General features: G+C 44.7%; 1 long non-coding RNA gene across 1 annotated transcript in view; it reads right to left on the bottom strand.

Moving 5' to 3' along the window:
- Positions 1-3,345: 3,345 nt before the first annotated feature.
- Positions 3,346-22,593, bottom strand: part of LOC123364743 — a 159,882-nt gene continuing 140,634 nt past the window's right edge. Inside the window, exon 5 of the long non-coding RNA XR_006577248.1 lies at positions 3,346-4,217. This is a non-coding gene — a long non-coding RNA (uncharacterized LOC123364743). The remainder of the gene's footprint in view (positions 4,218-22,593) is intronic.

Genomic DNA, 22,593 nt, shown 5'->3' with positions numbered 1-22,593 from the left:
GTATTGGAGACATTAGGCACAATTAGAATACACAGCAACTAGACACCCATGGGCCAGCCAGTTTGGGTTTGCAGGGCTCGAGCTGCAAGGCTGTTTCATTGCTGTGTAGACTTCTGGGCTCAGGCTGGAGCCTGAGCTCTGGGACCCTCCCACCTCACAGGGTCCTATAACCTGGGCTCCAGCCCGAGCCTGAAAGTCTACAGCAGGGGTCGGCAACCTCTGGCACACGGCTTGCCAGGGTAAGCACCCTGGTGGGCCGGGCCAGTTTGTTTACCTGCCGCGTCCGCAGGTTTGGCTGATTGCGGCTCCCACTGGCCATGGTTCACCGATCCAGGCCAATGGGGGCTGCGGGAAGTGGCGCAGGCCGAGGGATGTGCTGGCCGCCGCTTCCCGTCGCCCCCATTGGCCTGGAGCAGCGAACTGTGGCCAGTGGGAGCCGCGATTGGCCGAACCCTCCGGATGCGGCAGGTAAACAAACTGGCCCGGCCTGCCAGGGTGCTTACCCTGGCGAGACGCGTGCCAGAGGTTGCCAACCCCTGGTCTACAAAGCAATGAAACAGCTCCACAGCCTGAGTTGGCTAGCATGGGCCAGCCGTGGTTTTTTCTTTGCTATGTAGACATACCCTGGAGCCCCAATTCAGCAAGGCATTTAAGCACATGCTTAAGTCTGTCCATGTTCACCAAATCACTTAACTGATTGAAGTCAATGTGATTTTGGTATATGCTTAACTTTAGGCATATGCTTAAGTACTTTGCTGAATAGGGATTAATTAGGGCCCTAATCTTTGTGTGACTCTCATTTCCCCCTGATATAACAGTAATTTGTTTCTCCCAAATTTGTCAGAACTGGTTGCTTTTTTTATTTGGTCAAATATGATTTATTTCCAAAATGAAAATCTTCCTGCAAATTTTTTATTTTAGCTGAAATTTTCCTAATTTTCAACAAGAAGTGAAAAATGTTCCATTTTCATTTTCTCCCCTCCACCTTTCCCTTTTAATTTCTTCCACTGGGAAAAAAAAATCCATTCCCCCACCCTCAGTGTTTCTGCTTTCATTTCATTGAAAAAAGTCAAAGGAAAAATTCACACATAAATCGAACATTTTTAATTTCTTAATAAGTTCTTGTAGATGAGCGGACTCACCCCTGCAGCGCCTCCTGCTGTCTGTTCCAGGAATTAGCTCTTTCCAGCTCTGGTGCACCCTCTGCAGGCCGGTGATATCCTGCCTCCTGGCCCCCATGTCTCTCCCAGAACCCGGTGCCCCTTTATCTGGGGTGCTGCCCCCTGGCAGTAACCCCTTTCTCTCAGGTCTCCCCTCCCCAGGGAACCTCCACCCACTAGCCCCACCTTGCCTCAGTATCAGGCTACTGCCAGTCATCGTCTAGCCCCCACATCCTGGGGCAGACTGCAGTGTCAGCCTACTCATCACTGGCAAAGAGGGTTTGGACCTGCTGCCTTGGCCTACCCCTGGGCTGCCCTCTGCAACCCCTAGTACCCCTTGGCCTTCTGCTAGGCCGCAGCCTGGGGCTTTCCAGGCTGGAGCTCTCCATCTCCTCTGCCTTTCCCCAGCCCTGCTTCACACAGGTACCCTGTTCAGCTCCCCTGCAGCCAGGCCCTTCTCCCTCTACAGGCAAAGGGAGACTGTCTGGGCTTCTGGCTCCCATAGCTGAGCCTGCTTTCCCCAATCAGCCCAGGCTTCTTGCCCCAGCCACAGACCTCTCCTAGGGCTGTTTTAAGCCCTGAAGGGCAGAAGCAGGGGACCACCTTGCTACAGTTCTTCACTGAAAATACCTACCATTCTTGGACCTCCTGTATCATTTGACTGCCTTAGATAGTAAGCTCTTTGAGTCAAGGACTGTCTTTTATTATGTATATGGTACAGTGCCTAGCACAATACGCTCTTGATTTTGGGTGAGGCCTTTAGGCATGACAAAATATTAATAATAGATCTGGTTAGATCATTTTTTTATTAAATGAAATTTCATTGAAATATGCTTTTTTCAAAGACGTATTGATTTCAAGGATTTTTGTGATCCCAGGCTTTCGGGTCACTTCTGACAAGAGCGAGACCCAAAGCTGAACTGAAAACCACGTTTTTTATTGGAAAATGACCATTTCAACACAATTCCATTTCACAAGAGTGTTCCAAAGGTTTTGTTTTCATTCCAGTGCAGAAGAAAAAATGTCATCAAAACAGGCTTGGAAGGATTAGATTTTCTTCGGTAAGTGTCAGTAAATGTCAATTTCACCGTATACACTTGAACCGATGGAAAAAATATTTCCATCAATAATTATTGAAATATAAAGATAAGCAAAGAAAGAAAAATGCTGCTTTAGAACTTAGAGTTGGATTTAAAGAGATTTACTTTGTGTATTTTGACATGTGATGTTGACAATTTGTGTTTTAGTGGTTATAAAGCTTTAACTTTTTGAATCTCGACATCGGTTGTCACTAAATAATTATTGTGTGACCTCCTCCCCCATTACTTTGGGCAAGTGTGAAAATATAAATGGATAAAAATCAGAAAAAATGCTTAAAAACAAACTTCAATATTATCTGTGGAATTATAAAAAAAAAAATCAAGCTGTGCAAAGCCTATTCAAATGTTGTCACAAAATGGAATTGTTGTCCTCCAGACAGCTCTAATTAATAACAATACAAGTGAGAGCGCATTAGCAAGGGAGGTACAGAAGGACTTCTTAATATCTTGTGAGAAGAGGTTAAACTTTTTTGCTCCCTTTATGGTTTGGTCCCCCCCACTCAAATTCTCTCTCAAAGTTTGTTTCCTCTGAACTGCATATTTTACATTTGGTCCTTATGGGGCAATTTGCTACTGAAAACAAATATTATATATGTTTTAAAAGTTAGGGATAGTAAATCTTAATTGTGGAACTCTCTGGCGAACTCAGAAACGTGGACTGATACCAACAAAATGAGATTTATTTAATATTGATAAATGTGACAGTAATGCACCTAGGGAGAAATAACAACAATCAACATGGATATAAAATGGGAAATTGCTATTTAGAAAACATTAATATAGGAAAAGACCTGGGGTTTGTAATAAAGTGTGTATGAGCTCACACTGCAATATAAGCAACTGCTATCCCAGAGTGCATATATAGAAACGAATCTCTTATATGACAAAAGTAGTAATAAATGCAGCATTATGTAGCCTGGGTACACTTGAAATGCTGCGTGCATTTTTAAACCTCTCATTCTAAAGAGGACATTAAAAAGTTAGGGAGAGCTCAAAGACGGGCAACTAAAATGAGACAGGGAAGAGAGGATATAGCATATGAAGACAGGCTCATGGAATGTCATTTATATGGGAAAGGTGCTATTGAGATGAACAGGATAAGACTGTGCTAATATCTGTGTGGTATGAGAATGGACCTTCCCTGTAGCTGAGACAGTAAAAGGGTCTAAAATTAAAAGTGGAACAAACAACTCAGTTTAGATACACAAGAAATGTCTTACTAATAAGGCCTGTTACACAGGCAAAAGAATAAGCTGCTTAGTAAGTAAGTTATTGAACATGAGTCACCATCATCAGAGGGATTCACAAATAGGCTGGATAAAGTACTATTGAGAGTAATGTAAAAGATTCTGCTCAGCACAGGATTGAGGTTGTTGATCCAAAGGTCTTTTCCTACTCCTAGCACCGTCATTTGTGATTCTTTGATTTTGAAGGCTACTGGAAAATTACTTCAAAACACAGGAAAACTTGAGCCTGGTCAAGTTTAGTCTTTTACATCCAGCTGCCCACTTCATAGCATTCACACCAGAGCAGCAAGGGCAAAGGGCCCAATCCTACAAACTTCACACCAGCTTTCTAAGAGATGACTGGTGTGTGTAAGGCTCTGCAGGATCAGGCCCAGGCAGTGAAAGCGGCGTGTGCTGTATAATGCTTAGAATTGGTTTACACCACATGTTATTTACAAAGAAAGCTGTCGTTACTGCTGTCTGCTTTGAAACATTCACTCCTGGCATTTGCACTTCTTGTACCAGTTAAATGCTAAATTATCATACATGAAATTCACATGTTGTCCAAATAAGGAAACACAAGGAGAGAGCACAGTTCCTGAGTTTTCATATTTCCAAATTAAAAGAATGTAAATGAGCCTGCTGTTCAGTTCAGTGTGTAATGTGCTATTTCACGGTTGTCTTCTTGATATTACAGCTCCCTTCTGCATTAGGCAGTGTCACATCCCACCCTAATCACAAAGAGATAAAAGATGTTCCCCTTTAATGTAATAGAAAAACAACAACATATCAACAGAGAAAAGCGCATGCATACTGATTTGTTACAATTTCACCCTCTCTCGCTGGAAATACTCTGTACCAGTACCCCCTGTCATGCCAAATAATGTTCATAGCACCTTTCATAACAGTACCTTTCAAGAAACAGCACAAGTTCACTCTTCATCCCCTCTCCCAACACCCCACATCTTATTATGCAATTGTTATTTTTCCTTCCAGTGTAATAATCATCTTATAATACATACTTAATGCTCATGAGCCCAGCTCCCAGAGACATCCTTACAGGGAACATCTGCTGTAATTGTGTTTTCCATGGAGGAAAATTACAGGGTGTTTAAAACTCATCTGTGTTATGGTTATGGTTGTTGTCCCCTCCCCAGCATCTTTAAAGGAAAAATGAATGTTGTGTGTAGTGTAGCTTAAAAGCCAGTGGGAGGAATGGAATGATTTGTTAGACTGCTAATCAATCATAGTTCAGTCTGGACAACCATAAAACATCTTTATTTCCACCAATAGGTGTAATTTATGCTGCTACCCACCGGAAAGTGAAATGCTCCCATGGGATAAGGGGAAATCTTGCAAGCTTCCTATTCATTTAAAGGGAAACTCATTGGTTCTTGTTCTTGCCCCAGTGGCATGTTTTCCTTTTCAGTGTACAGCATTATCCACTTGTCCTGATGACAGCCCTCTGGTATACTACTGCTGAAGTATACAAGTGGACAAGGGGGATCCAGTGGATGGATATAGTGTATTTAGATTTTCAAAAAGCCTTTGACCAGGTTCCTCAGCAAAGGCTCTTAAATAAAGTAAGCTGTCATGGGATAAGAGGGAAGGTACTCTCATGGATTGGTAACTGGCTAAAAGATAAGAAACAAAGGGTAGGAATAAATGGTCAGCTTTCAGAATGCAGAGAGGTAATGGTGTCCACCAAAGGTCTGTAGTAGGACCAGTCCTCTTCAACATATTCATAAATGATCTGGAAAAAGGGGTGAACAATGAGGTGGCAAAATTTGCAGATGATACAAAACTGCTCAAGATAGTTAAATCCCAAGCAGACTGTTAGGAGCTACAAAAGGATCTCACAAAACTTTGTGACTGGGCAGTAAAATGGCAGATGAAATTAAATGTTGATAAATGCAAAGTAATGCACATTGGAAAACATAATCCCAACTATACATATAATATGATGGGGTCTAAATTAGCTGTTACCACTCAAGAAAGAGATCTTGGAGTCATTGTGAATAGTTCTCTGGAAACATCCACTCAATGTGCAGCAGCAGTCAAAAAAAGCAAACAGAATGTTGGGAATTGTTAAGAAAGGGATAGATAATAAGACAGAGAATATCATATTACCTCTATATAAATCCATGGTACGCCCACATCTTGAATACTATGTGCAGATGTGGTCACCCCATCTCAAAAAATATATATTAGAACTGGAAAAGGTTCAGAAAATGGCAACAAAAATTATTAGGGGTAAGGAACAGCTGGGACTTTTCAGCTTGGAAAAGAGATGACTAAGGGAGGATATGATAGAGGTCTATAAAACCATGACTAGTGTGGAGAAAGTAAATAAGGAAGTGTTGTTTACTTTTTCTCATAACACAAGAACTAGGGGTCACCAAATGAAATTAATAGGCAGAGGATTTAAAAGAAACAAAAGGAAGTATTTTTTCACACAATGCACAGTCAACCTGTGGAACTCCTTGCCAGAGGATGTTGTGAAGGCCAAGACTATAACAGGATTTAAAAAAGAGCTAGATAAGTTCATGGAGGATTGGTCCATCAGTGGCTATTAGCCAGGATGGGCAGAAATGGTGTCCCTAGCCTCTGTTTGCCAGAAGCTAGGAATGGGCGACAGGGGATGGATCACTTGATGATGACCTCTTCTGTTCATTCCCTCTGGGGCACCTGGCATTGGTCACTGTCGGTAGACAGGATACTGGACTAGATGGACCTTTGGTCTGACCCAGTATGGCCGTTCTTCTAGGATAGCCCTGAAGATACAATGATTTTAGGAATAAAGAGAAGGAAGTTTTGCCCTTGTTGCTATTTATGCTAAGGTTCCCACAGCAATGTTAACTTGGCCTTTTGCTGGGACTACAGAAGCCAGGCACAGTTGCATTCCCTGGCTCAGATTCACGCCTGTATAAGCATTAGTGTGATGCCAGGGCCCTGGCATCGTCAAGGACAACACAAAGTGTTGTGCTAACTTGCACCCCTGTTATGAAGGCGTCCATGTGCTATTGCAGGGATACACAGGGTCCCTGCCATTATCCCTTCTGCCCCCTGCCTCTCCCAGAATGATTCTTTACCTGGGCCTCTCACAGAGAGCCTATTGCATCAGTAATATTCTCTAGAAGGGGCCTTGTGGCACCTTTGCGCTACAGTGAAGACTCCCTCCTCCCATGTGTTCTCCTGATAGCGTGTGTAACCCTTCTAACAGGTGGAGTCGGCAGCGGCAAGGGCTGGGTTCAATATCTAGGGGCTCCATTTTAACAATGCAACACAGAACCGTTTTGAGCCCCCACCCAGTAACCTGGGAAAATACACACCACCCCCTGGGCATCTCTAAGAGGCAATACTTCCCCTCTCAAAAGCACTGAGACTGTGTGTAGAAAAGAAACTTTTAATTAAAAAAAAAAAGGAGAAAGTAACCCAACATTAACTTGGGAAAACGCTGCAAGCGGGATTCATAAACATAAGACCATGAGGGAGAATGCGAGGCAGTGTCCTTTGCCTCAGGTTCTCACCTGGCAGACAGAAAGTCCAACAAACAAAAGTTCCTTTAACATTCTCCTGCCTTCTCCCTCCACTGCACCTCACTCACAGTTGTTGTCCTTGGTCATTGGAGAATCAGAGTTCAGGGCATGCCAAGCACAGTTCTGCTGCCCTTGATTCACACAACAAGGAAAACAACCATTTATTTCCCCTGCATTGAATAACAAAGTGTCTTGTGATCCAGCACCATCCAAAGGTGATCATGCTGCTCACTTAGGCAGGGGGTGTGTATCCATGCAAACAAGGTCAGTTCCTGAAGTCCTCTTCCCCAGCTCATCACTAGATGTTAGGGAAGAGCTCATTCAGACCCTGCTTACATCAGGACTGTGCCCCACTAATACCTCCTGCTGTAGCCTCACACATACGCCCCTCAACTGCCTTGAACGAGGCAATAGAGCTCGCCAGAGTGTGTACTCTACTAAGGGGTGGCCACAGTGTACACACTTCCTCTGCCCTCAGGAGCTCTGGCAGGTATGGTGCTCAGGGATGCACTGTACTTCCCAGAACTATCCCTGGGGTGACTCTGCACCACACCAACGTAGGACAGGCCTTGGAGACACAGAGTGATATTATCAAAAGTGCCTAAGTGAGTCAGAAGCCTAACACTCATTTTCAAAAGTGACTTAGGTACTTAGGAACATAAATCTAATTGAAAGAGAATGGAACTTATCATCCTAAGTGTGTGTTAACGGTATGTATCAAACAAACAGCAATAAGAAGAACAGGAATAGAAAATACTATACAGCTTCTGTTTTGTGCACAGCTATGATCCCTTCTCACTACTCCTGCGGTACAAAGGAACCAGAAAACAGCCAGATCTCCCAAGCCAGCATAGCCAGCTCCTACACTATTCCCCTCAGCTCCTGGCATAGCAGGTGACTAGAGGGACATTCCCAGAGGGCAATTCCCAGCCAGAGGATGGCCCCAAGCTACTCTGAACTGAACTGGTGGCTGAATTCCCCCTTTCCCCCCCCAAAAAATTGGGGAACCACAAATAGAACCTATTCAGGATTGAGGCTCATATGTGTAAACAGTAGCATTAACATTACTGTAGGACCCCTAACTTTTGCATTTCCTAACCTTTGATTTTAACTATGTATATTTAACATTTCATGGGTATAGTTTCGGTATTTAATGTTTTGGGTTCCTTTGAAGAAATCACTGTTCAAATTAGGTAACTGACAGTTACTCAGAGGGTTACATCAGAGCCTGATGGATTTACAAAGTTACACTGCAAACTCTGGGTCAAATTCTGCTTGGGTGACACTGGTGCCAATGCAGAAGCATTCCACTTACTTCAGTGAGGTTACTCATGGATTTACAGCAGTATCATTGAGAGCAATCAGATAGAGTCACATGCATGCACACTATTTTCAATGCTCTAGTTTCTCTTTGGAACAGTGTGGGCTAGTCAATCAAGCCCTAGCCTGGGACTTGGCACACTTGGGTTCAAGTCTCGGCTCGCTGGGTGGGTGACTTTAGGAAGTCACTTAATCTCTTTGTCACTCAGTTTCCCCATTTGTAAAAGAGGGATAGTGATCCTGACCTTCTTTGAGACCGGTTGAGCACAAAAGGTAGGCACTATTATTATTTGGGTGCACTGGGAGGTGTAAAAGTTGTTTTCTTTACTTTGTGAATTTAAAACCCGAAGTATTTCAAACAGAGCAAAGGCGGTTCATCTAAAAATACTAATTTCACAGGAAGTTAACTTTCAAGGTTTATCCATATTTTAGGATAACTACTATTATTTCATGCAGCTTTCTGCCTGAAAAGATGGTCTTAGCTTTAGGCGAGAGTATCTTTTGTTACCCTTCATAATGCAAAAATGGCTATAGATATATTTGGCTTTTATCTATAGATATTAAAATCACCTTAGGGCAGAGAATTTTCTCCCCAAATGAAAAGTTTTTGGAAAACTAAGAACAAGTGACAATGGGGGTTAGAATGAAAATAATTTTGCCTCCTGAAATATAGTGGTAGCTAGTGGTAACTGCTAGGTTACAAAATGGACTCCGTTTTGTATCTGATTAGCATCTTCTGCTAATCAGACGCCAGAAGATGGACATTATTCACTGAAAAGTTTAATACCACTCATCAGAAGGCAACTTATTATGAAAAGTAAACCCTTTAAAACAATTCTACTATGGATATATTATTCCCTTGTATTGGTCCACTGTAACACGCAATTGCTGTTTCCTACTGCAATCAGAATGCAATTGGACAATGAGGTTAAAGTGAGCAATTATTAGCCTACCCCTCCAGTAGCTCTCGGAAGAAGGGCATGCTCCCACCCCCAGCAAAGTCCCAACAGGAGCCTTGGCATTGATTCCTATGCAGCAGGCTGAGGCCAGAAATGACAATCTACTGTACAGCATTTCTTTTGTAATACACAACTAAAGTTATTGGAATAGGACAGTGTCATAGGATCAATGTCTCCTGCATTGAACATAAACATCTTGGCTTTCCTTCTGTATTTACTGCATTTTCCATTTATGTAGCAGCAGGAGGCCATTATCCTGTGACAATGTTCTGCTCTAGTGACATTACCTCTTAATTATATCTTCATTAAAAGCAAATTAGAAAGCGGGCAGGAAAGTTAAGCCAATTGAATGGCTCATTTGCCTGAACATCCTGACACCTCTTTTTAGAAAAAGAGATGCTGGGCCATGCACTGAAATGTTTAATGACCTCCTACACTGCTAGGAAGTGTTGATTTTAATTTTAAAAATGGCGGGACTACTGCTCTATCACAGTGCATGTATCTGAAAGGTCCCCGCTTAGTTAAACATGTGTATGGATGCTTAGCTGTTTTTTACTTATAAGTTAATGCTATGATGTTAGATTCGATCCGATATTTTCACGTTTTGCCTTACCTTCGCTTCCTGGTTTTCAGACATGTCAAGTCTCACTCATTGGATGTGAAACTCACTTATTAGCATGCTATCTCACTCTCACACACATTCCTAAGTTTATCTCACTCATTTTGAATATATAAAGATTTAAAATATTTTTACGCGGGCGCTGCAAGAGACAACAGTACATCCAGGGCCTCAGATACAGGGCTAAACTGCTTTCCAAACTTGTGTACTCTGGTAACCATGTAGACTACAGGCTCGCATTGGAGGTTGTGTGTGTGTGTGTGAATACTTTATGGTAAAAAAATATTGGAGTTTGCCCAAAAATAATTAGCAGGACTTGACTGAAACTTTGAGGGTTCTGCAAAATACAGTTCAAGATTTAAACCACACAAATTCATGTCCCCAGCATGGGTGGCAGGTGAAGCTTCCCCTTGGGGAGGGCTAGCCCCCAGCCCAACCTCTTCTGGCCGAAGCCCCGCCCCTGCTCGCTGCTCTCAGCTCTCCCATGGCTCCGGCCGTGGTGGAGGACTGAGAACTTGGTCGGGGCCACAAAGAGGGGCTGAGAGTTCAGCCCCGGCCGGGACCACAGTACCACCCCTTGGCCACACCCCACCCCTGGCCCCACCCCATTCCACCTCTTCCCCTGATACCCACTCCCCACTCGCTCCTTTCCACCCTCCGTTTCCCCCCCTCACTGCAGCACTGAGACCTAAAAAGCTCTGTGCCCCCACCATGGCCTTGAGGAGGGGGGGAGAGATATTTTGGGGGCCCCAAATTGGTCATGGGCCCATGCGGTAATCCGCCACTGCCCACCCCTCTGGCAGCGAGAGGTTTGGGAAGACTTAGCCTCCCCCAGCCTCCATTAGGTGCCGCCTATGTCCCCAGGGATCTGCAACCATCCAGGATTTTGTTCCAATCAGCCAATAATTGCTTTTATTAAAATCCACTAGTTTGCATTGCATATAGAATTCTCTCAAGCCCTAGACTTCAGTATGAATTAGGACAGTTAAATGTTTCATATGCAATATTAAGCAGTGTACATTTTAAAACAAACTATTACCTGCTGATTGGATTAAAAACCTGGACTATTGGATGTCACCAAGGCCTGAAGACGAGAGTCCCTGTCTTAAGCAATGACCTAACACACCACCTGGAAAGTCTCACTCTTTGGCCTTGAGTCTCACTCTTAAAGACAGACAACCCTTTGCATCTCTGTGTTCTGCTGCCAGACCTAGGAAGCTGCTGGCTCCTGCTTCTACCAATGCCTGCCTCAGCACTTGCTCTAGCTGTAGCTGCAACATTTTTTAACCCTCTTCTTTTCTCCCCCCCCCCGCCCCCTGCAGCTAGATGAGCAGGTAAAGGAAGATGCTGCTGCCACTGGTGCAAATGGTCAGATCCTCCTTGGACCACCAGTAACAGGAAGCAGCAGTTAAAAAGCATCGCTTTTTGTTACAGAGTGGAGAACGGGGTTCTGTGTGCAGCTACCCTGAGCCCAGACCTCCCGCTTGGCAGGCCTGATTCTCCACATGCGTTTGACAGTACAGAACAGGAACTATAATTGTTAAATTCACAACAGACCAGCACCACACATATTGGTGTTTAACTATACAAAGACTCTACAGGGGCAGTAGGGACAATGCATGCTAAATTAACATTTAAAAAATGATAAAAGAGACATTTTTAAATAAGGCCACTTTATAATATGCTGTATTATAAATCAACAGGAATGACTGAACAATCTGACTGGCACATAAGAATTTTGAACAACTGATTCCAGAGATTATAGGGGGCTGTTACACGCCTCTGCTTACTGCCCAGCACCTCCTGCCATCTGGGCACAGCTAAATCCACAGGACACCTCTGCCCACATAAACAAGAGTTCTCTCAATACTAAATGAAGCCCAAGAGTCTTGTCGGCATTTGAAAGAGATGGAGGTTCCTGGCTCCCCACCCCCAAGCTATTTTAGCATAGTCCCCAGTTCATTACCCCCAGGAAGGGTGCTGCACAGAACACTTAACAGCTCACCTTAGGGCTTTGCCAAACCTATCCTGCCCGGCTGGTATACCAGGGCCTGCTGCCTAGGAATCAGCAAATGATCTTCTTGAGGGCAGTTCCCCAAAGTCCTCCAGGAGTGCCTCTTGGGGGCTGTACAGCTATTACTACTCTCTCCCAGAGCTGCCCACCACTGCCTGGAACTTCCTGCTTTAAAACCCTTATTCCACCTCTCACATGACTGACAGGGCTGGAGGGGTGGAGCCAGCCTTGTTCAGTGCAGTTCTTTAACCCTTTTGACCCAGGTGTGGGGTTAAAACACCCCATCTCACAATCTCATAAACCCAATCTCACAAGCCCTGCATGAGGAATTTCTAATGACTTCAGTGGGAGTTTCAGGTGCAGAGAGCTTGAAGGTTTGGACCATAACCTAAATGGGAAAGAGACAGTCATCAGCCTAGTTTGATTGCCGAGAAGCAATGTAAGGATTAAACACACCTCTGGGTCTCTCTTCTTAAGGTTTACAGAAAAAGATTCTTCATAGATTCACTTAGATACTACAGGGATGGGCACAGTAAGAAAACATCAGTTATTTATGTAAGCAGAGTCAGGATGAGCCCCACCCTGACATCTGGTGGTAAATTATGGGGAGTGCAGAACGAAGTTTAAAGTGTTGCATTGGTATTTCGGTTATTTGCATGGGCACTCCCACCCCACTTAGCATACCGCAAAGCAGCATGGGATGGTTATTTTCACAGCTGTGAGAGCCCCAATTTCGTTGTTATTGGGGCAGGAGGAATGAAATGTTGTCACCCTGGGTAAATGGGGAACTACAAAATTGTCTTGTGATGGGGGGTTTCATTGTCAGCTGGATAGCGCTTGCTAGATGGGGCACATGAGTTCCAAAACCCATTGAAAGGAGAGAAGCTGGGGACAGATATCTGTACTGAGTGGTGCAGGCTTCTTGTGTGAGCCAGAAGCACCAGTCCACTGGTGCCTCTCTCCACTGTGGAATGTCAGAGTTAATTTTTGATTCCCTTAAGAATCTAGATACAGGTTACTGAGCTGAACTCACTGGCACTGGGGCTCCCCTACTATGAGCTGGAATCACTGAAGAGCTGGACTTGCTGAGCTGAGAGCACTGAGTACTGTGCTTATGAGTGGGGGAGCCTGAAGCAATACCGTGGAGCAGAGCAGCTGGCAGAGCGGAGTGGAGCAGTTTGTGCAGCCCTGGGTGAGTGGAGCCAAGAAGCTCGTGAGGACGGCTAGAGTGGCTCACAGGACAGCTGGTGGGCCAGAGCAGCTGGCAGAGCGGAGCAGCCCACAGAGCAAGCGGAGCTGAGCTGTTTGCGGGGACGACTAGTGGAAGCAGAACCCCACGAAGAGGCAGGGCAGTTGGCCCCGAACCCACGTAAGGTGCCCCTTTCTACCCAGGCTGGGGAGGGGGACCTCTGCAGAGAGACTCTTGAACTCTGGGGCTGCACTGACCCGGGACAGAGACTTTTGGATTGTGGGACTTTTGGGACTGTGGGTGATTTGGGGGGTTGCTGGACTCAAGGGCCCCGAGAGAAGGACACGGCCCAATTTGCTGGGGTGGGTCTTTGCTCACGGTTTGACCTATGAACTCTAGTTGAGGTATTTTCCCAGTTTAATGCTTGTTGTTTATCTCATGTAATTAAACCTTTTCTGCTACACCAAGAGTCTGTGCTTGCGAGAGGGGAAGTATTGCCTCCTCGAGGCGCCCAGAGGTGTGTGTAAGATTTTCCCAGGTCACTGGGTGGGGGCTAGAGCTGGTTTGCATTATGTTGTGGGGAAGGGACCCCTATGTATTGAACCCGGCCCTTGCTGCTATTGTTTCGGCCTGGCAGAAGGGTTACATTTAGCTAAACATAGCTCCTACGAAACCTCTGAGTGGTTATTTAAAGTAGATTCTGTCAAGGAGGGTGAATGCTAGCACTGACATTGGCAGTCAATACATTTATCACATACTTTGCTTATATCTGATGTAATTGTGGGTATGTCTGCACTAAAACCGCTGCAGCTGTGCCACTGTAGTGCTTCAGCATAGACACTACCTTCGCAGATGGTTTTCTCATTGGTGTGGGTAATCACCTCCAGGAGATGTGGTAGCTAGGTTGATGGAAAAATTCTTCCGTTGACCTAGAACTGTCTACACTGGGGAGAGGCAGATTACTGTTGTGGAGTCCTGGGCCCGAGCAAGTGGGGGCCCCTGTCCACCCTTTCCACCAGCAGTCGCCCTCCACCACCCCACCAGCGCTCCTACCGGGGAGTGGGGGTCGAGGCGCAGGAGGCTTCCCCTGCACCCCGGCAGGATTTTTCCAATTTTTTTTCCCAATTGCCTGGAGCCCTTGGGCACAGGCCCCATTGGTCCAGTGGCTAATCTGCCACTGACACTGGGGATTAGGTCAGCATCACTACATTTCTCAGGAGTGTGGGATTTTTTTCACACCCCAAGTGACACAGCTACACTAATATAAATTCCCAGTGTAAACCAGTCCTATGTCTCCAGTTCTGAATATTTAATCTGCCTCTGCCTACTAGGTCTGCCGGATACAGGTGTAATGTGCTTAGCTTTGGGGAAATGACTTCTGCTATCACTTGGTGCAGTGAGGAAAGTCATCCTTAAAGATGATGTTCTGGTGTCTGCCTAGGATATAATGAATGATTTACATTATGTCAAGTGGGGAAAATAACTGGGAGAAAATGAGCAAATTTAGGGTGATATGCACCGGCTAAGCAAAGAGTTATAATGTATGTTTGGTTTGGGAACACTAATCAGTCTGTATTAGACCAGACTGCTATTGCTGCACATATTGTACATTCTATTTAGTAACTGTGTTTTTACAGATCATCTGTTTGGTTCAAAATAAACATTAATAAAATAATTCCACACAGTGGAAATGAAGTTAATAGAAATATTCCAGATCAAACCCCGTATGACTGAAATCAGGATCTGGTTTAGATCATTGTAATCAGCACAATTTACTACTAATAGCTGACTAAGCTTCTAAAGAGGTAAATAGACACATACATATTTCAGCTTTGTTATGACACCACAGGAATTGTAAGACAAATGATCTGTAAATTCCTAATATTGAAGAGATTTGTGGATTATAAAACAACATTTAGAGATGGGGGAAAGTTACAAAATGATCCATTCTTTTTTTAAAGCTTGGGTTGGGTATTTTTAATTCTTTGATTCCATTCAGGCCCATCTATGTTGTAATCAAAAATGATAATAACATTTTCATGGACACATGAGAAATGGTATTTTATGGATGTTCATTAGATTCATTTCATTAGTGGCTGAAGAGCCAAGGAGAGGAATGGAGTTAATGCAGCAAGAAATGAAGTTTTGAGAACGAGAAATTAAAAGTAAGATAGATGATGATCAAATTAAAGCAGTGTTGGACATACCTATTAAAACTCATAGAGGAGATATTCAGCAAAGTATGGGAATTTAGTATATACAGATGAATAACATGGAAAAAGCGGATATAATAATGGGAACATCAGAAGTTACCCTAGAAAAGGATGGAGAAGTAGAGTCAAAATCAGCGATAAAAGGCTCACAGAGGAAATGGATTCTGTCACTTCAACATGAATTTTTTCATCTCTTCTAGAGAGGGAACAAATAAGTATGTTGGAAAACACAAAAAAGCAAGGAGATGTAGAAAGAAGAATTGGGAAAGACATGAGATCCAGAGATGTGACCTGAAGAAGAAGGAGCCTTTAAAGTCACCATGGGCGTTGTAGGGAATGGGGGAGGAAGGTCTGTGTACTGGCAACAGCTTGTAGAGACATTGTGACTGAAAAAAAGCATAGTGTTCTCATTTTGCTCTCATTTACACTGGCTTTACGCCAATATAACTCATTGGAATTATTCCAGAATCGCCCTGGTGAAAGCAGGGGATCCAGGTCAGCACCTGTGATAGTACTATGGCACAGAACACAACAAAGCCCACCACAGCACTCTTTTACCCTCTTCACTGGGTATTCCCCCTGTGCCAACTCAATTCTACTGACAAGTACTAGGAGGGCAGGACAGGACCTCATGCTATTCCTATGTCTGTGGGAAATCTAGATCTCCACTCTTGGCACCAGAAGCCCCAGTCTTTTCATGCCCTGGGGAATATGGACTGGACTAGTGTGTGGTCCCTGCACAAGGATGATGGTGGGGAAGGCAACTTGTACCCTTTTTATTTAAACATACCCACACAGCCCAAACTGATCAATAGAACACTCAGAAGAGTTCCTTGGAACTTGTGAAACTTTAAGGAAACTCAGAGAGACCTAATAATATCACTGAGCTCATTATCTGCAATATCGTCCAAGTCTAAGCGCCCTAGTGTTTATCTTCTGTGGAGGGCAAGAAACGGATGGTGCAAAAAATGGGGAAAGTAACATCTTGTAATACCCCTCTGTCTGTCTGTGTCCCTTCCAGACACAGGGATCTGGCTGGAGCTTATAGAAGGGGAATGGCATGAGAGACTTGACACCCTATGGTTAAAGGGGAGCATAAAAGTAACATGGCTTGAAACAGCACTAGCTTTATTTGTGTGCTTTGCAAACCTCATCAAAAAAGTCCCAGAACCTGGTTCTCAATCACTGTCAATCAGCATAGTTACACCGAAGTCATTTGAGGTACCCTGATTTACACCGAATGAAAATCTGGCTCACACACTGCAGTCATAGGCCAGGCAGTGAATGGCAATACGGAGGGGAGATGACTGTGTTGCCTTTCTGAAGGCAGGAGCCAGAGGGGAGTGCAGGAGGACTCTCTCCATGGGTCAGGCTGGGACCTGGGGTTTTGGGGGAATTACTGGCCTCCACAGATTTGTCTGACAGTCAGTCCTGTCCTGGGATCCTGGGAGAAGCTGTTCCTTGTCATGCATTTTTGCCAACTTTCCAGTCGCACAAAACCGAACACCCTTGCCCTGCCCCTTCTCTGAGGCTTCACCCTGTTCACTCCATCCCCCCTCCCTCCGTCACTCGCACTTCCCCACCCTCACTCACTCGCTCATTTTCACTGGGCTGGGGAGGGTCCCTTTTCAACCGGGTGTTCTGGTTGAATACTGGACACCTGGCACCCCTATTTTGCACGGAGAGAGACCATTGAGTGGAAAGGAAGTTTTGACCATATTTAGACATATGTTTGTTGGTAAATGCAGAGCTGCTGAAATGTATGCATGCAGATACTGGAGGCTGTGATAGAGCATACAGACCCCACACAGGCTGGGAAGGGATTAATGAGAACTTGTGGGCTCAATCAGCCCCATTCTTAGGGCTTGGCTACACTTACAAATTTGCAGCGCTGCAGCAGGGTGTGAAAACACACCCTCTGCAGCGCTGCAAATTGCGGCGCTACAAAGCGCCAGTGTAGTCAAAGCCCTGGGCGCTGGGAGCCGCGCTCCCAGCGCTGTCCGTTATTCCCCACAGGGAAGTGGAGTACGGACAGCGCTGGGAGAGTTTTCTCCCAGCGCTGGTGCTTTGATTACACTTAGCGCTTCAAAGCGCTGCCGCGGCAGCGCTGCCACGGCAGCGCTTTGAAATGCAAGTGTAGCCAAAGCCTCACACCTGCAAAAGGCAGCAAGCCTGAGGGAGAAGTCAAAAGAGAGAAAGATCAACTCAGTAGTGGCATTCTTGTGCTGGCTCCTGGCAGGAAGGCTTGGCTGGGGCTATCTTGAGACTTCCTCAGCAGGGCTGTGCTGGGGCTACCCTGAGACTGCTAGGTGCCAGAGATTAGCTGGGGTTGGTAGGCTTGCTGCATTTGCTTTGTTACCTGTAACTAACCTACTTCCCTTTGGGGAATCTGTGAAGTAGTGAGTCTAGGAAGGGGCTGGTGGAAAGACCTAGCTAGGCTGAGGTAGGAAGCAGCAGTTCTGAATAGACGGACCATAGCTGCTTATGACAGGGTTCCTGAACTGGAATCCAGAGTAGAGGACAGGCCTAAATTCCCCTACTGGTCCACTGAGGAAAACCCCTGGAGGCAAAAGCTAGAAGGATGAAGTTGGATAAAGATGTGAGCCACCAGTCTATGGTGGTGCTGATCTAAATTTATCCGAAAAGGGGTGGGACTAAGGGTATGTCTACACTATGAAATTAGGTCGAATTTACAGAAGTTGTTTTTTAAAAATCATTTTATACAGTCGATTGTGCGTGTCCCCACACAAAATGCTCTAAGTGCTTTAAGTCGGTGGACTGCATCCACAGTACCAAGGCTAGTGTCGACTTCTGGAGTGTTGCACTGTGGGCAGCTGTGGGTAGCTATCTCACAGTTCCCACAGTCTCCGCTGCCCATTGGAATTCTGGATTGAGATCTCAATGCCTGATGGGGCAAAAACAGTGTCGCGGGTGGTTCTGGATACATGTCGTCAGGCCCCCCTCTCCCTCCCTCCGTGAAAGCAATGGCAGACAATCGTTTCACACCTTTTTTCCTAGGTTATCTGAGTAGATGCCATACCACGGCAAGCATGGAGCCCGCTCAGCTCACCGTCACCGTATGTCTCCTGGGTGCTGGCAGACATGGGACTGCATTGCTACACAGCAGCAGCTCATTGCCTTTTGGCAGCAGATGGTACATTATGATTGGTAGCCATTGTTGTCGTACTCCTGGGTGCTCTTTTAGCCGACCTCGGTGAAGTCGGTCAGGGGCACCTGAACAGACATAGGAGTGACTCTCAGCCAGGTCATTACCATCTTCTACCAAGCACCCAGGAGATGACGATGGCTAGCAGTTGTACTGCACTGTCTTCTGGCGAGCAGCCAGGAGATGATGATGGCTTGCAATCGTAATGCAGCATCTTCTGCCGAGCACACAGGAGATGACGATGGGATAAAGATGTGAGCAACCAGTCTATGGTGGTGCTGGTCTCAATTTATCCCAAAAGGGGTGGAACTAAGGGTATGTCTACACTACGAAATTAGGTCGAATTTATAGAAGTTGTTTTTTAGAAATTGTTTTTATACAGTCATTAGTATTTAGATCATTAATATGTTGAGGCATTCAGATACTACTGGTCATGAGCACCAAAGGCTATTTTAAATATCCCCAAACAGCTGGTATTCACAAGAATGTCCATTGTTCAATAGTCTCTAAAAAGAAAGTTTATTTACAGGGAGAAAATTTACAGGGTATAAATAAAATAAACATGTAACCTCATTACATCAACTTAGCAAGGTAGTTGGTAATGTGACATAATTGTTAGTTGCAGAATTTTCAAAGTGGTCAATCTATTATCTGCTAGAGTTCATGCCACACTTCTGCCTGTTTCACTATAGAGCTAAATTATTTCTTTGGAGAGCTAATGCCTTTCCCAAAAGGAATAGCAAAGGCACTATCAGCTCAGATATATATTTTCAGAAGGGTGGATACCTGTTTGTGGGCTCAAATTGCACCAGTGCTTTTGCACCTGCACTTCAATCACGGCCACAGCTCAGAATGGTTGTAACGACCTGGTCATGGGTACAGATCAGATGTTACAGGTGTATCTAATCCAATGTGAGCCTACAATTAATTTTGCAGGTGCAAAAATGCAGACAGGCATATGGGAGCAGTTTACATCTGCAAGCAAGGAGGTTGGGCTGCAGCCTGACTGAAAATATACCTCTCTGGGTGAAATCTGCCACTCAACTGTGCTCAAAGCTCAAGCAAACAAGCTTAGAGAGGGGAATTATATGGAGGAGGGGAGAGCCAAATTCATCCACCCAACTTGTGGGCAGCATTCCCTCTTTGCACAAGCCACTGGCCAGATCCAAAGAGCTCTGCTACTCCAGAAGGGGCAAGCAACACTGTCCCACAGTTTATAAAGTTCCTTGCAAGATGGAATGCTAGATACAAATAAAATGAAATCAATGAATGTATTATCATCTCTGTCATCCAATATAGTAAGAATGGTATATGATGGAGTCCCGTTCAATCCCTGGCTTCACCTTGCTTTTGAAGGTAACATATTTGATTCTAAAAATAGTCCTGCCTTAATCTAACATTTTGTCAACAGTGTAATGTAATCTATGGGTGACTGTACTAGCTCTGACATGAAAAATTCATGGCTTCACTCTCTTCCTCATAAGGGAGGATAATGTAGACATTTATCACAGCTAAAGGTACTAATATACTAATGGTTTTGATTTAAATCTATGATATTTCAAACACTGCTCCAGAAAGCAAGAGAAAACCAAATATGCTATAGGAAGGAAGCTGTTCTATGTAAAGGGCCAGATTCCTTGCGAGCATAATTCCACTGAAGTCAATGGAGCTAACTCCGGCAAGGAAACTGGCTCAGGCTTTATTCTGGTGGTATTTGGGCAATTAAACCAATTGCAACTGTAATTGTTCTTCCTGGGGGCTGCAGATTCAATCATGTTCTTATGGCTGTGGGGTAGTCTATGGACAGTGGACTTTCTGGGGTCATCTGGTGCTAAGAATGTGCTAATATTGTAGTTTTATTCATCCACTTATTTTGTGCTAGTTAAATAATGGACTCTATTTTCTTTTAATATTAAAAGCTCAGAATCGTTTATAATGATTTTATAACATTTGCTATTTTCATTTAATTCATTAAAAACAGGAGTACTGTTCTGTTCTTTTTGCGAATACAGACTAACACGGCTGCTATTCTGAAACTTAATTAATTGTTTTTCTGTAATTATGTCACTTTCATTGCTCCACCATTTCTAGGCCCTTCTCCCTTCTGAGTTTTATTTTCCTTTTTTATTAGTTTCTTGTATGTAGAAGGGTATCTCATTACCAGCATGCCCCCGTCCACACCCCAGAAAGGCATGGTGTAACAGGGTCTTCTCCTCTGGTACCCCCTGCTGACAGCCACTCCTACCCTGTGATGGTCTATTACTTTTTGTCACTCAGCTCTTGGCCCAGGACACACATAGGCCTGGTCTACACTACGATTTTAGGTTGAATTTAGCAGCATTACCTCGATTTAAGCCTGGACTCATCCACATGACAAAGCCCTTTTTTTCGACTTAGAGGGCTCTTTAAATCAATTTCTTTACTCCACCTCTGACGAGGGGATTAGCGCTGAAATCGGCCTTGCCGGGTCAAATTTGGGGTAGTGTGGACACAATTCAACGGTATTGGCCTCCGGGAGCTATCCCAGAGTGCTCCATTGTGGCCGCTCTGGACAGCACTCTCAACTCAGATGCACTGGCCAGGTAGACAGGAAAAGGCCCGCAAACTTTTGAATTTCATTTCCTGTTTGGCCAGCGTGGCGAGCTGATCAGCACAGGTGACCATGCAGAGCTCATCAGCATGATGTGCACATTGCCCGGCCCATACTTTGTGACAAGTCTATGTCCATGTCTATGTCCTCATCATTTTCATCACCGCGCTGCCGTCGCCTCCTCGCCTGGTTTTGCTTTTTCAGCTTCTGGTTCTGCACTGAAAAAAGGCGTGGAACAATTGTCTGCCATTGCTCTGATGGAGGGAGGGGCAACTGATGACATGGCTTACAGGGAATTAAAATTAACAAAAAGGGTGGCTTTGCATCAAGGAGAAACACAAACAACTGTCACACAGAATGCCCCCCCTCAAGGATTGAACTCAAAGCCCTGGGTTTAGCAGGCCATTGATTTCACAAAACAAATCGGGTCAATTTCTTGTTTTGATCCACTCCAACTATCTTTTACATCTTAGGCTGGCAGCAGACAGTGCAGTACGACTGCTAGCCATCGTCATGTCCTGGCTGCTCGCCAGGGCCACCCAGAGGATTCAGGGGGCCTGGGGCAAAGCAATTTCAGGGGCCCCTTCCATAAAAAAATTGCAATCCTATACAATACTATATTCTCATGGGGGCCCCTGCGGGGCCCGGGGCAAATTGCTCCACTTGCTCCCGCCCCCTCCACGGACAGCCCTGGGAAAAATAAACCTTCCGCATCTCGGCACAAACCCAGCTTTGAGAAAACTTCTTTACAAGGTATCACTGCGTCTCAACATCAGCTAGTGCTAAAAGGCACTAAAGCTCATTAAAAGGGTTGGACAAATATTTTCCGTCAAAACTTTTTTGGATCGAAAACTAGGGGTTTTTAGAAAAAAATCACGGACAATGTCTGCTTTCCTTCAAAATTTGTTGTGTTTTTTTTAATTGAAAAGCTGAAATTAGTCTGCCAAAACCTGAATATGGTTTGGGATTTCAGAAGTGTGTGGCCAAATATTTGCTGCTTGCTGTGTTTGATTGCTTAAAGAAACAATAAAAAAAATTCTGCTTAAAAAAAATCCAAAACTTTTCGAACCACCTCAGCTTGTGACCAAATGCCTGAGCCCATCCAGTCAGAGATTTTTCTAGGTTTCTAATACTCTGATGGCTTCCTTGACTCATATCTGTCTCCATAACTTTGGGTTCATTTAGGTTAGAACATAAGAACAGCCATACTGGGTCAAACCAAAGGTCCATCCAGCCCAGTATCCTGGCTACTGACAATGGCCAATGCCAAGTGCCCCAGAAGGATTGAACCTAACAGGTAATGGTCAAGTGATCTCTCTCCTGCCATCTATCTCCACCCTCTGACAAACAGAGGCTAGGGACACCATTCCTTACCCATCCTGGCTAATAGTCATTAATAGACTTAACCTCCATGCATTTCTCTGTTTCCTAGAGACTGACTCCATGGGGTCCCTCACAAACGGGAGATGGTTACTTTGGATTTGTCTTTAGTATAGCT

Source organism: Mauremys mutica, chromosome 2 (assembly GCF_020497125.1).
Source record: "Mauremys mutica isolate MM-2020 ecotype Southern chromosome 2, ASM2049712v1, whole genome shotgun sequence".
NCBI lineage: Eukaryota > Metazoa > Chordata > Testudines > Geoemydidae > Mauremys > Mauremys mutica.
This window is presented reverse-complemented; position numbering and strand designations above follow the sequence as displayed.